At 33.8% G+C, this 11,593-nt stretch overlaps 1 protein-coding gene across 1 annotated transcript in view; it reads left to right on the forward strand.

The window, feature by feature from the left end:
- LOC122810734 (adhesion G protein-coupled receptor E3-like) overlaps positions 1-11,593 on the forward strand; it is a 242,835-nt gene that overhangs the window by 136,865 nt on the left and 94,377 nt on the right. The window lies entirely within an intron of this gene.

The raw sequence follows: 11,593 nt of genomic DNA on the forward strand, positions 1-11,593 counted from the left end.
TTATTTAAAGACATATACAAACACATATCTATAATCAGTTTAAAAATGGTTATCTAGGCTGTAAACATTTAGAAACATAAAATATTGCACATAAATATGAACAATTTAAAGTGTAATAAAAAATTAATAAAAACAGTAGTGATCTGGGCAGTCCCCTAGCCTGTAAAACTGGCTTTATAGAACCTTTATCATTAATACCTCTATCCATGTTAGCTCTTATCCTTATAATCCATTCTAACTCTGCTGTCTCTGTTTAGTTTCTGATGTCTCCCCCTCTTTCTTTCTTGGGGATTATTTCTATCACCATGAACTTGAATATATGTGTATGATCATGTGTAACTTCATGTTTGGCTAAGGCATTGGATTCAGCACTCCTTGATATATCATACAGATATTCTCTCATGCATTCTTTAATGTATGATTTGTTTTCCCCATGTAGAACGAATAGCATCTACTACAGTAAGCCAGACAGACAAGGTCAGTTGTATTGTAGTCTGTTGTTAACTTAAATTGCCATACTTTACCAGTGTCTGGGTGAGTAAACTTACTACTGGTGTCCAAGTGTCCACAGTAATTACATTTTTTACATGGGAAAGTACCCCTCCTGCCACTATCAGTTCTATGTATAAAAGCATCCCACAGCCCACATAGTAGCCTTTTCAAAGGTTTCTTATTGTTGTATGTATAGCTAGGTCTATCTCCTACTATATCCCTCACTTTGTCATCTGTACATATTATTTCCCAGTATTTCACAAAAATGTCCTGCAGTAACCTTATATGACTGGAATAAGTGATAGGTATGTGCATACATTTTCCACCTTTATTTCCATCACTATTATTGACAGCATTATCTGAGAAGTAGGGTCTACCCCTTCCCCCTCTATATTTGGGTATTTGGGAAAGTATCCCTGTAACTTCCCTCTCATTATAACCTCTATCCATGAAATTATCTTTAAGATTTTCAAGTTTGTCCTTAAACTTCTGATCATCTGCCACTAATCTTGAAGTTCTTAGGCCTTAGTCTTTCATAACATTCTTAAAAATGTGGCCTGGATGCATACTTTGCCTGTAGAGATATGAGCTCCTATAGCATTCTTTCCTGTGGATCTGTGTGACAAATCTCCTTACGCTATCCCTTGTTATTCTTAGATCTAAGAAATCAATGATTTTGTTAAGAACTACTGATAGTAAATTTAAAGAATTCAGTGCTGTTATTTACAGCCTCATCATGATACTGCTTCAGGGTGTGCTCATTACCTTCCCACAGCAAAAACAAATCATTGACAAGATGCCGATAAAAAATGAACTCTCCTGTCCTCTCATACAGATACAGGTGGTTCTTTTCCCATGCAGCATGACAATGTTGGCGTAGCTATCGGCACATGAAGTGCCCATAGCTATGCCATCTATCTGCCTGTACAAGTTGTGTTCAAACTAAAATACATTATTTTCTAAAATTAATTCAACAAATAAAGAAAGAAACTCTACAAAACCAGACTCATATTATGCATCATCTAGTAAAAAGTGTTTGAACATTTCCAGGTCAATACTGTTAAGTATGCTAGTAAGGAGCGACCACACATCTAGAGTAACAATTAAACAGCCATGACTAATCTGTTTGCTGTTAGTAAATGTATATAAATCAGTTAAAATTGTTTGGTATCCTTAAGAATATATGTATTCCTACCCAAAACTGTTTTAAGCTGCTTTTCAACAAAGATACTCAATGGTTCAATACACCACCCTCTGCCAGGCACAACTGGTCTCGTAAGGGTGTAGTGTAGGATGTTTATGAACCTTTGGTAGCCCTTGTATGATTGGTATCACAGGTTCATTGACAACTAAATATCTAAAGACTTCAATATCTATGATTCTACATTGCAAACATTCATGCAACTTGTCATATGCATTCATAGTACATTGTTTTACCCTACACTTTAGGGTCATTCAGCATCAAGTTCATGGTGTCTTTATAGTAGCAGTAGTCCATAATTACCAAGGGCCCTCCATTGTCAGCTGGTCTTATAAATATTGAATTGTCTGTCTGTAGAACTGACAAGGCTTGCCTTTCAGAAAAGTTCAAGTTTGAAAACTTATCTCCCCTAACACAATTATCATACCAGTTATATATCTCGTTGGTACAAACTTTGTCAAATGCTTCAACTACTGCATTGTTTTTAGGTGCGAAAGTACTGCTTTTATGGAACATATTGATGTTACCATCCCCTTTACTTTCATTCCCAAACTGTATTTTAAGCACTAAATTGAATGTAAAAGTTTTTAGTTCAATGATGTTATCAGTTAATTTCATTTGGTTAGCTGCTATAAAAGTCATACCTTTTTCAAGGATACTCTTTTCAAGTGATGTTAGTGTCCTAGAAGAAATGTTCTATATTAGTGATTTCTTGCTTGCATCCACATCTTTTTTATAGTCGTGGTGTTGTCGTCCTCGAGTGAAGCTTTCCTTTTCAGGCAACCCCTGCTGTTGGACCTCTCCCGAAAATGTGTGTTGTGAATTGGAAATGGTAATTTAGCTTCCATCCTACTGCTAGGATTCAAACTCGACCCTGAAATAACACCGCTGAATGAAACATCAACTGCATGGTTCTCTTTTTTCTTGCATGCTCCCCCAGTAAAGGAAGCCTTATCCACCATTACTGCACTGTTGGCTGTGTGTATTGTGATGTCATTAGGGAGTGTGGTAGCTGTTTTAGCTTCAGAAGACCCAATAATGTTACTTTCTCTTAAAGGGGCAATGTCTGCCCCATTAGAGGCATTTGCTGCTTCTGTTCATAAATGAGAAACATGTATATCAGCATTGTTCACTACACTGGCTGTATTCAATGTATTTTTTTGGCCAGACAAACACTCTGCCTGAAGAAAAATCTTGCATGTCTCTCTGGATTTTTCTCTTTTTTGACCCAAAATTTGTTGTTCATATAAAGTTTCAGTTTCTATTACATGGTCTATTTTAAAATCAACAGTACTGGGAGGATAATGCTCATATAGTTCAGTTTGCATTTGAAGAATATTGCAAGCCAATGATTCTTCTTCTGGTAGAAACTGTTATATAAGAAGACGCAGGTAATTGAATCCCAAGTCTAGATTAAGTTGTTGCCATTTAATTAATAACTGTTTGTATGTGTCCACATATGTGGGCTTCTTGAGAACCCATAGCCTAGGGGGAATTATTTGTTACTTTAAACGGGCTTCAAGGTGAAAACTTTGCATTTGAAGCCTTTTAAGCTTTCTTAAATCATTTTCCAACTTAAACATGTCTTTCTTTAGTTGTAAAAAATCAAAGTCACTTACTTCTGTCGAGTCCTTCTTAAGGCTTGACACATCAAAGTCCAACAAATGATAGCTCAGGTTATTCACCAGGGACTGCAGTCTCCCTTGCTTGATTCTCCTTCCACCATTCAGCTCAGGTACGTATTCTAGCTCAGGCACAGTGGTAATTCCTTCAGCCATGGTACTACACCACAAACAACCAACGAGAATGCAGAACAAGAATGTGGTGTAGATAATTGGTTCAACCAACAACTGAACAAGAAATAAACCAAAAACAAAAGAGGATGAACCAAACCACAGCAGGCAGCGGATAAAAAAGAATTCCGTTTAATGGTAGGTGCTTTCACAGCACATCAAGCTGCTTCATTGGACACACAAGAAATGCAATGCCTTAGTTTTAAACTAAAAACAACCAATAAAATGATGTGTTCAATTACATGGAGTAATAAATGCAGTCCTTGTTTAAAGACATATACAAAAGCATATCTATAATCAGTTTAAAAATGGCCATCTAGGCTGTAAACATTTAGAAACATAAAATATTGCACATAAATGTGAACAATTTAAAAAGTAATAAAAAAGTAATAAAACAGTAGTCATCTGGGCAGTCCCATAGCCTGTAAAACTGGCTTTATAGAACCTTTATCATTAATACCTCTGCCCATGTTAGCTCTCATCCTTATAATGTATTCTAACTCTGCTGTCTTTGTTTTATTTCTGATGTCTCCCTCTCTTTCATTCTTGGGGATTCCTTGTGTGTCTGATGAAGTAGCTCGATGTGCTGCGAAAGCACTTACCATTAAACAGAATTCTGTTTTATCTGCTGCCTGCTGTTGTTTGTTTCATCCTCTTTTGTTTTTGGTTTACAATATGGACATAATGACAACTTTAGAGTGCTTTCAGAAAATGTAAATAGTATGAAAACATAAGTCGAATACACATCCTAAATTGGTGTAGTAAGTGTGATGTTGACATAATAATATTAGAAAATGTAAATTTTTGTTACAAGAAGAGAACTTACACCAAAGAAACTTTGGGGAGGAAACACAGTATGGAACCCAGGAAAAAAACTATGTTCAGACATAAAAAGCCAGTGAAAGTATTGTATGTACAATTGGTAATGATGGGAAGATTAATGATTGTAGATCTCAAATGGCATAATCAGGTATATATAATTATAGCATTATATGCCTATGTTACAAGTAAAGAAAGGGAACATTCATTCCATAACATTCTGGATTGTGTAGTAATTAATATGAATATAATTTTAATGCACTGGTTTAATTGTGATTTGAAAAAAAAAAAGAAGAGAGTAAATGATGTTAATTAAAATTTTGAAGTTATAAAATGCGGCAATTTAAAGATTTAGAATAATAATTTGTGGACAAATAGTTGAGATATAGATACAATAGAACTAGATTATTTTATTATATTGCAAGGTTTAAATATAGCTAAGGGACAGGTATGTGTAACAGGGTTTTTAGATCATTCAGTCATATGGATAGAAATACAAGAAAACAAGGAGTATATCAGCTTGGGTAAATGAATAAAAAGAATAAATGAAAAATGATGGGATGGAAATGGAAAAAAAATAATATGCAGTTATGGAAAGATCACATTTCTACTCTAGTGTGTTATAAAAACTGATCTGAATGTTGGCTAGTTTTGAAGAAAAACTATAACAATGTTTCTAAAATGGCAGTCAGATTAGCATAATAATGAAAAGCAAGAAATGTAATATACCTAAGTGCTTTCGTTCTCTAATTAGAATTCCATCAGAGCTAATTAAAATACAACTACACTCATTTAAATATCCTTATTTTTCATAGTAAGGGCATTTAAATGAGTGTGGTTGGACTTTAGTTAGCTCTGATGAAGTTGTAATAAATGAGAGAATGAAAGCGCTTTGCTATATTATGTTCTTGATCATTTTTTAAGTAAAAGCTTGTGTAGTGGTTACCACTCCAGTTTTCTGTAAGGTGCTTCAGTTTGGTTTTGGTGTTCTACATCAGGTTTTTAAAATGTTGGTGTGAGTTTTCAGGTGATATGGAAACTGTTAGTAACAGCAAATCAGTGGGCTTTTTCGATGATGGAAATGATGACAATCTTAATGTCACAATACATCCAGTTCCTTTGGAGTTCATTGATCATACACAATCTTTGACTGGTTTGGTATCACAAGTATAAGGAATCCTAATGGGATTCAACTCTGTTAATTCTACACAGGTTTCACAGTGTGGACTAAGTACAGACAATTCCGCAACTACTATGACTCTGGTGGATAATACTGGTGATTTTATTGTATTATCAAAAAACAATGGTAACTTTCTTGGTTTAATATTGATGTGGTGCTTTAGGCTAATTCTAACCCTCTTGAGTCGAACAATTCACATGGACAAGTGAACTACTTTGTAAGTGTCAAGTATGCCTGTGAGTAACTGTAGGAAACTTATTTTTGAGTTGAAAAAACAATTTTTTACATTTAAAACAACTGATTTTGAGATTTTTTTTATTTAGAACATTGAATTAATACTCACCAGGTTCCATTTGGCTTAAGGGCTTTGAAATTTCCAAATGAAATTGAGGAAAACTATGATTTATACAAAAAATAGTTCCCTTATTTAACAATATCAGTGTAGGGGTCATGAAAGCATTAGTTCATGATTGTAGAGATAAATTAAATTGTCTAAAAGACTCTGTGAAAAAAATAGACACTCAGTTTTAAGAAACACAGTAATTTTGAAAACTGCAGGTCCATTTATAATGGGATTACAACCAAAGTTGACAAGCATATGGCTACTATTGTTAGTTTGAAATAAATTAAATTATGGGGAGACTCTGAAATATATTATAATGGGACTGCCTATCTGTTAGATAAGTCTTCTAAAGTTAGTGGTATTAATGCTGGGTGTGTAGTAGTTTTATCAGTAGATGTACATATGAACCAACACTTTTTAATTTCTAGTCAGCATTTCAGTAAGGAGTTCATTATTTTCTGAGCATGAAGTTGATCAATATCCTGGCTTTTCTGGACAAGATAATGATTGTAAAAAAACACCAGTTATCTCTTCCCCTCCCTTTTTCAGAATGTGATTCAGAAAAACCTAGGAGTGAATTACAACCACATGAAAGGGAAATTGAGGGGAAGAGGCAGAGGAAGGGAAGAAGGACTTAACAAAATATTGTTCTGTTAGAAATTTTAGTGATTTTGAACTTAGATTCAGTCATTTAGCTGGATTAAATAAAGGTTTTACACTTATTCTTTTAAACAGACAAAAGTAATTAATGCAGTAAAAGATTTAAAATTATGTATATGTAAACTAAACTTACACTACATTTTACATGCAGTTATAAATTTTGTAGCAGATTCAATGCAAGTACTTAGAAAATTAAGTGTGTATAATCCTTTGTTGAGTCACATACGAATTTTTTTTCTGATACCCATGAGCAAGAAATGTGTCATATTATCAATAGTTCTCCATCTACAAAGTTTTATAATTTGTGAGCTGCTGAAAAAGATACATTACAAGAGTTTAGAAATAAAAGAGATCTCAGAATTATGAAAACCGATAAAGGTAACAGCATAGTGCTTATGAATTCTAAAAACTACACTGAAAAGTTTTTGTGAGTACTTGCTGACTCTGAGTTTTATAAACATGTTTCGATTAATATTAGTAATAAACATTTTAGTAAAATTGATAAAGCGTTACTAGATTTATTATATCAAGGCCAGATTGATTCACTTTTATTTGATTTTTTAGAGTTGATTTCCCAAATGGCACTTTTTTGGGCAATTTCTAAAAGTCATAAAAATCTTGGAAATGGCAAGTTGCCACCTTTTAGGCCTACTATTGCAGCTGATTACAGTGCAGTAAAACTGAAACTATAACTGTCTTTTTAGATTCCATTTTAAATTCCTTAGGTTGGAATTCAAAATTTTTTTTCTAAAAGATTCTTGGTCATTATTGGACCTTTAATATCAGTATAGGTTTGCTGGAAGAGAAAAAATATTTTCACTTTGGATATAGTTTCTTTATATACATGTATGTTTCATGAAGTGGGGATTGATTATCTTAGAAAATATTTCATTAAATTCACTCAACTTAATAATAGTTTTATTAACACTGTATGTACAGTTCTCAAATTAGTACTGAGAAATATGTTTTTTTACTTTTAATGATAAATATTTCAGACAAAATGAAAAGTCACTATGAGAGCCAGAATGGCACCTACATTTGTCAATCTTGTCATGGGATGGTAGGAAATAGATGTATTATATTCTCTCAGGTTTTTTAACAAGGTAGCTTTTTACAGAAGATACATTGATGGTTTGCTTTTTTATGTGGGAAGATGACATATTTGAGTTTGACATTTTTTTATCTAATTTGAATACCAGTACTAATTTCCTAACATTCACTGAAGGTAACTTAGGTAATATTGTAATCTTATTAGATATTGAAATTGAGTTGGATGTGGATAGTAAATCCTTTTATAACAGTTTTATAGAAAATCTTCTTTTACTAATAAGTATTTAAGTAATGACAGTCAGCATCCCAGATTTATGAAAGAAAATATTATCAGAGGGCAATTTATTTTTGTGGAATGGCATCAACATGTGACAGGAGATACACACACCTCCTTGGGCAACTATGTTGACTGTAAATGTCTGATTCTTCTAAAACAGATACATTTTGCTTCTGAAAATCTCATGTGTTACTGTTAGAAAACTAATGATTTCAAATAAAGGACAGAAAACTTCATTTATTCATTAATTTTCTAATGCATCACAAGGGAGTTGAAGCCAATTCCAGTATTCTGTAGGTGGAAGGCAGTAAAACTAAACCTGAGCAGAACCCCAGTCTATGACAAAAAAACTCAGATTTAATCAATCGTACATGCTACACAAAAAAAAAAAAAAACTTGGAAAATTGTTGGTTCATTTTGATTAAAAATTATGTACTGCTAATTAACACATAATAAGCTTACAACAGAGTAAACAAAAAAAAAAGAAAAAAGTTAAACAGATGCATGAGCCATCATTCATGGTTTGGGTGGTCAGACATATGGATTTCCTTAGAAACAGATGTATGAGCCATCATTCATTGTTTGGGTGGTCAGACGTATGAATTTCTTTCTCCTCAGATACAGCAAATGACAACACTACTTATTCTCTGGCTCTCTGTCTGATTTTTTTAAGTTTTGAATGATGCAATTGAATTATATATTTTAATCCTGAATCTGTTGACATCAGTCAGTGTTGTATGCAGCAGACACCAAAACAAATCTGTACATAGAAGTTTAAAAGAAACTATAAGTCAAGTGGCTTAAAAAGAAAAACAAAAACGTTTCTATTTTGTCTATAATACTGAAATCATTTGGATGATCTTGCAGTATTTTGTAAAAAAAAATCTGACCTAAGCTGTAAAAAATCTGGCTTGAGAATAAATAATCATATTCTCCACTGAGCCACAAAAAGTGATCAATTTACTTCCTGCCTCCTCTGGATCTAGTGAGGAATCATATTTATGCAAACTAGTCCTGTGAAATTGCAGCTAAGCTAAGAGTTTTCAAGTTGTCTGTGTCAGGATACATGTTTGTTACTTCACAGATTTGAAATTTATTAAGACATAGCACTCAAACTTCAACATAAAAAGAAGGAATTTAAAACAAATTCATCTATAATAATTCCTCATAAGATTATTTTTTCTTTGAAGATCGAACACAGACTTTCTGAGGCTTCATGTTCAAGAGAAACATGAACTCGACATCTTTTGCTGGAATCAGTAGCAAAGATATTCTCAGAACACTTGATTTGCTCTCATGACCGTCTCAGGTATAATAACATAGTACTTCAATAAATATGTAGTATTGTCATTAGAGTGGCCATTGTCCTGTTTTTACCTGTAGCCTACATCTTGCCGATACAACTTTGCTGAAGAAAAATGCATTTACAGTAATAGTGTCAGTATAATGTTACTAGTAAAACATAAGCCATGTTGCAGATACACATAAATATGTGCATTCTCAGCAATGAGTTTGACCTGATTTACTATGATTCATCATGATAACATTACTGGTTAATATCAATTTCAAATTATTTTATACTATTCAATGCTTTCTGCATTGAACATTTTCAGATGTACTGTTTTTCAACAACTTATGGAGTTTATTTACTATAATCTAGAACTGAAGCTACTGTTTGTGATGACCCATCACTAAACCAGTAATCAAAGAGCCTCAATCCTCACCATTGGCACCAGTGGGGACATTCATTGAGAGGTTAAACAAGTACACCCACAATATTTCCAGATGCAGCTTTCTGGATCAAGTGCAATTTCCCTTAAGAGCAGACAGAGACCACAGTCAGTCTAGAGCTGGTTTCTCACCTTTTCTCCAGATCCCCAATAAGACTTCCCACTGGCAGAGCTATAGAGTTCAGATCTCAGCTGAGTGACCAAGCCAAGACCTCCAGCACCCTCTCTGTCCAACCACTGCTTCATGTCACTGCCCAAGCAGCTGACAAACAATCTTCAAGGTTTGATTTACACACACACACACACACACACACACACACACACACACACACACACACACACACACACACACACACACACACACACACACACACACACACACCTGGGAAAAGCTGGCACAGGTTTTCTATCCCCCTTTTGCCCAGACTATGAGGTAGTTACCACTGTCACCAGTCACTCTTTATCAGCTATTTTAAGGCCCTTAACAAAAGGTGTCCAATCTTACTATGTAATATTAATATAAATACAAATGGTAGTTTGACCAAGAGCAAGGCTGTTAGGAGTGACCCACACAGTGTCAACAAATAAATATGCAAATACTCTCAAAACTTAAATATCATTACCAAAGATCAGCCACAATGAAAGGTTTATATGTATTTAATATTAAATAAAAAAACAAGGCAATACTAAATATATATTCAGAGTGACATCAGAGTTCAAAACCACAGGAAATATTTAAAACAACATTGCAGGACAGTCTCAAATAAATAAAGAAATATGTCTAAACTAAGCTTCACTAAATTCCTGACTAAATCTAAAAGAATTTTACTATTCCCTAGAAACTTACTTATTATAGAGCAAGGCAGATGTGGTGAATGGTTCTTCTGTTGTCAGGTCAACTTAAAATAATATCTAAAATATTACTGCTAGGATAGCTTTCAGAATTGCATAATTTCTTGTCATCTGACTTCTAGTTCCCAGACAAAAGCCCCATTGCTAAAGCTGCCATTACTTAGCACCTATCTGTAAAAATACCTACACAAGGTCTTTTGCTCAGATCCTGGCAGGTGCTGGAAGTCATAAAACAATTGCATTCTTCCATGCTTTCAGAGGTAGTAATTAGTTCACCCTAAAGACAATACAGAAAGCTTCTTACTACATACTTTGTGTTTTTAGCTGCCTTGAAACCTGTGAGATAATAACGTTATGGCCTAGCTAGCCTACAAAGTTATTTAATTTCAGATATTTTCTAAAGTTTTCTGGACTGAAGTAAACCCTCCATTTTCCTCTGTTAAACATATACATTTAAACAGTTACAATAGTGCATGTGTATTTCTGTTCCCTGCAGTAGGCACACTGTGGTTGCATTTCAAACACAAGCATTTTACAAATACCTTTTCAGCACAAACATCTGTACCAAACAGTTTGATATATGCATAATATACAGTTCTAATACATTTGTATCACAATCACCGTATATGACATACAGTTCTAAAATACATTTGTAATACCAGCATCTTGTATACATTAGTTTGATATTCACAAATAACATATAATTATTTACAAAATTCTAGCTAGCTGTGCTGGCAGTACCTCCTTTCATAGCACTGTTGAAAAAGGAATAATTAGTAGGGCATGTAAAATATTGGATGATAACTACAAGAATCAATCAGAAGAGGTTAGAAAGGACTGGGAAGAGAAAGAGATTGAATAAGCAATTCACAAAGAAACAATTGCTGAATATATGTATGTCTCCCAAATATGCAACAGAGTCTAAGTCTAGAAGATTTAGGATGTTTGCTTGCAATTGTTTACATAAGTATTTTTATAACACAAGTGCACTCAAAACAATTTTTCCTCAGGTAGACAATAAATGTTGAAGGTGTGATGGAGAAGAAAGAGATAATTGGGAACATATTTCCTGGGAGTGTAATGAGTTGGCAGACTTTAAAGATTCCCTGCAGACTACTCTGTCAGAGATACTGGGTGAGCAAAGTGTTCTAACTAAGGACATTTTTTCTTTTTGAGCTAAGATTCAGAATCGGAAT

This window comes from Protopterus annectens, chromosome 9.part0 (genome assembly GCF_019279795.1).
Source record: "Protopterus annectens isolate FY-2018-M chromosome 9.part0, PAN1.0, whole genome shotgun sequence".
In the NCBI taxonomy this organism is placed as follows: Eukaryota; Metazoa; Chordata; order Ceratodontiformes; family Protopteridae; genus Protopterus; species Protopterus annectens.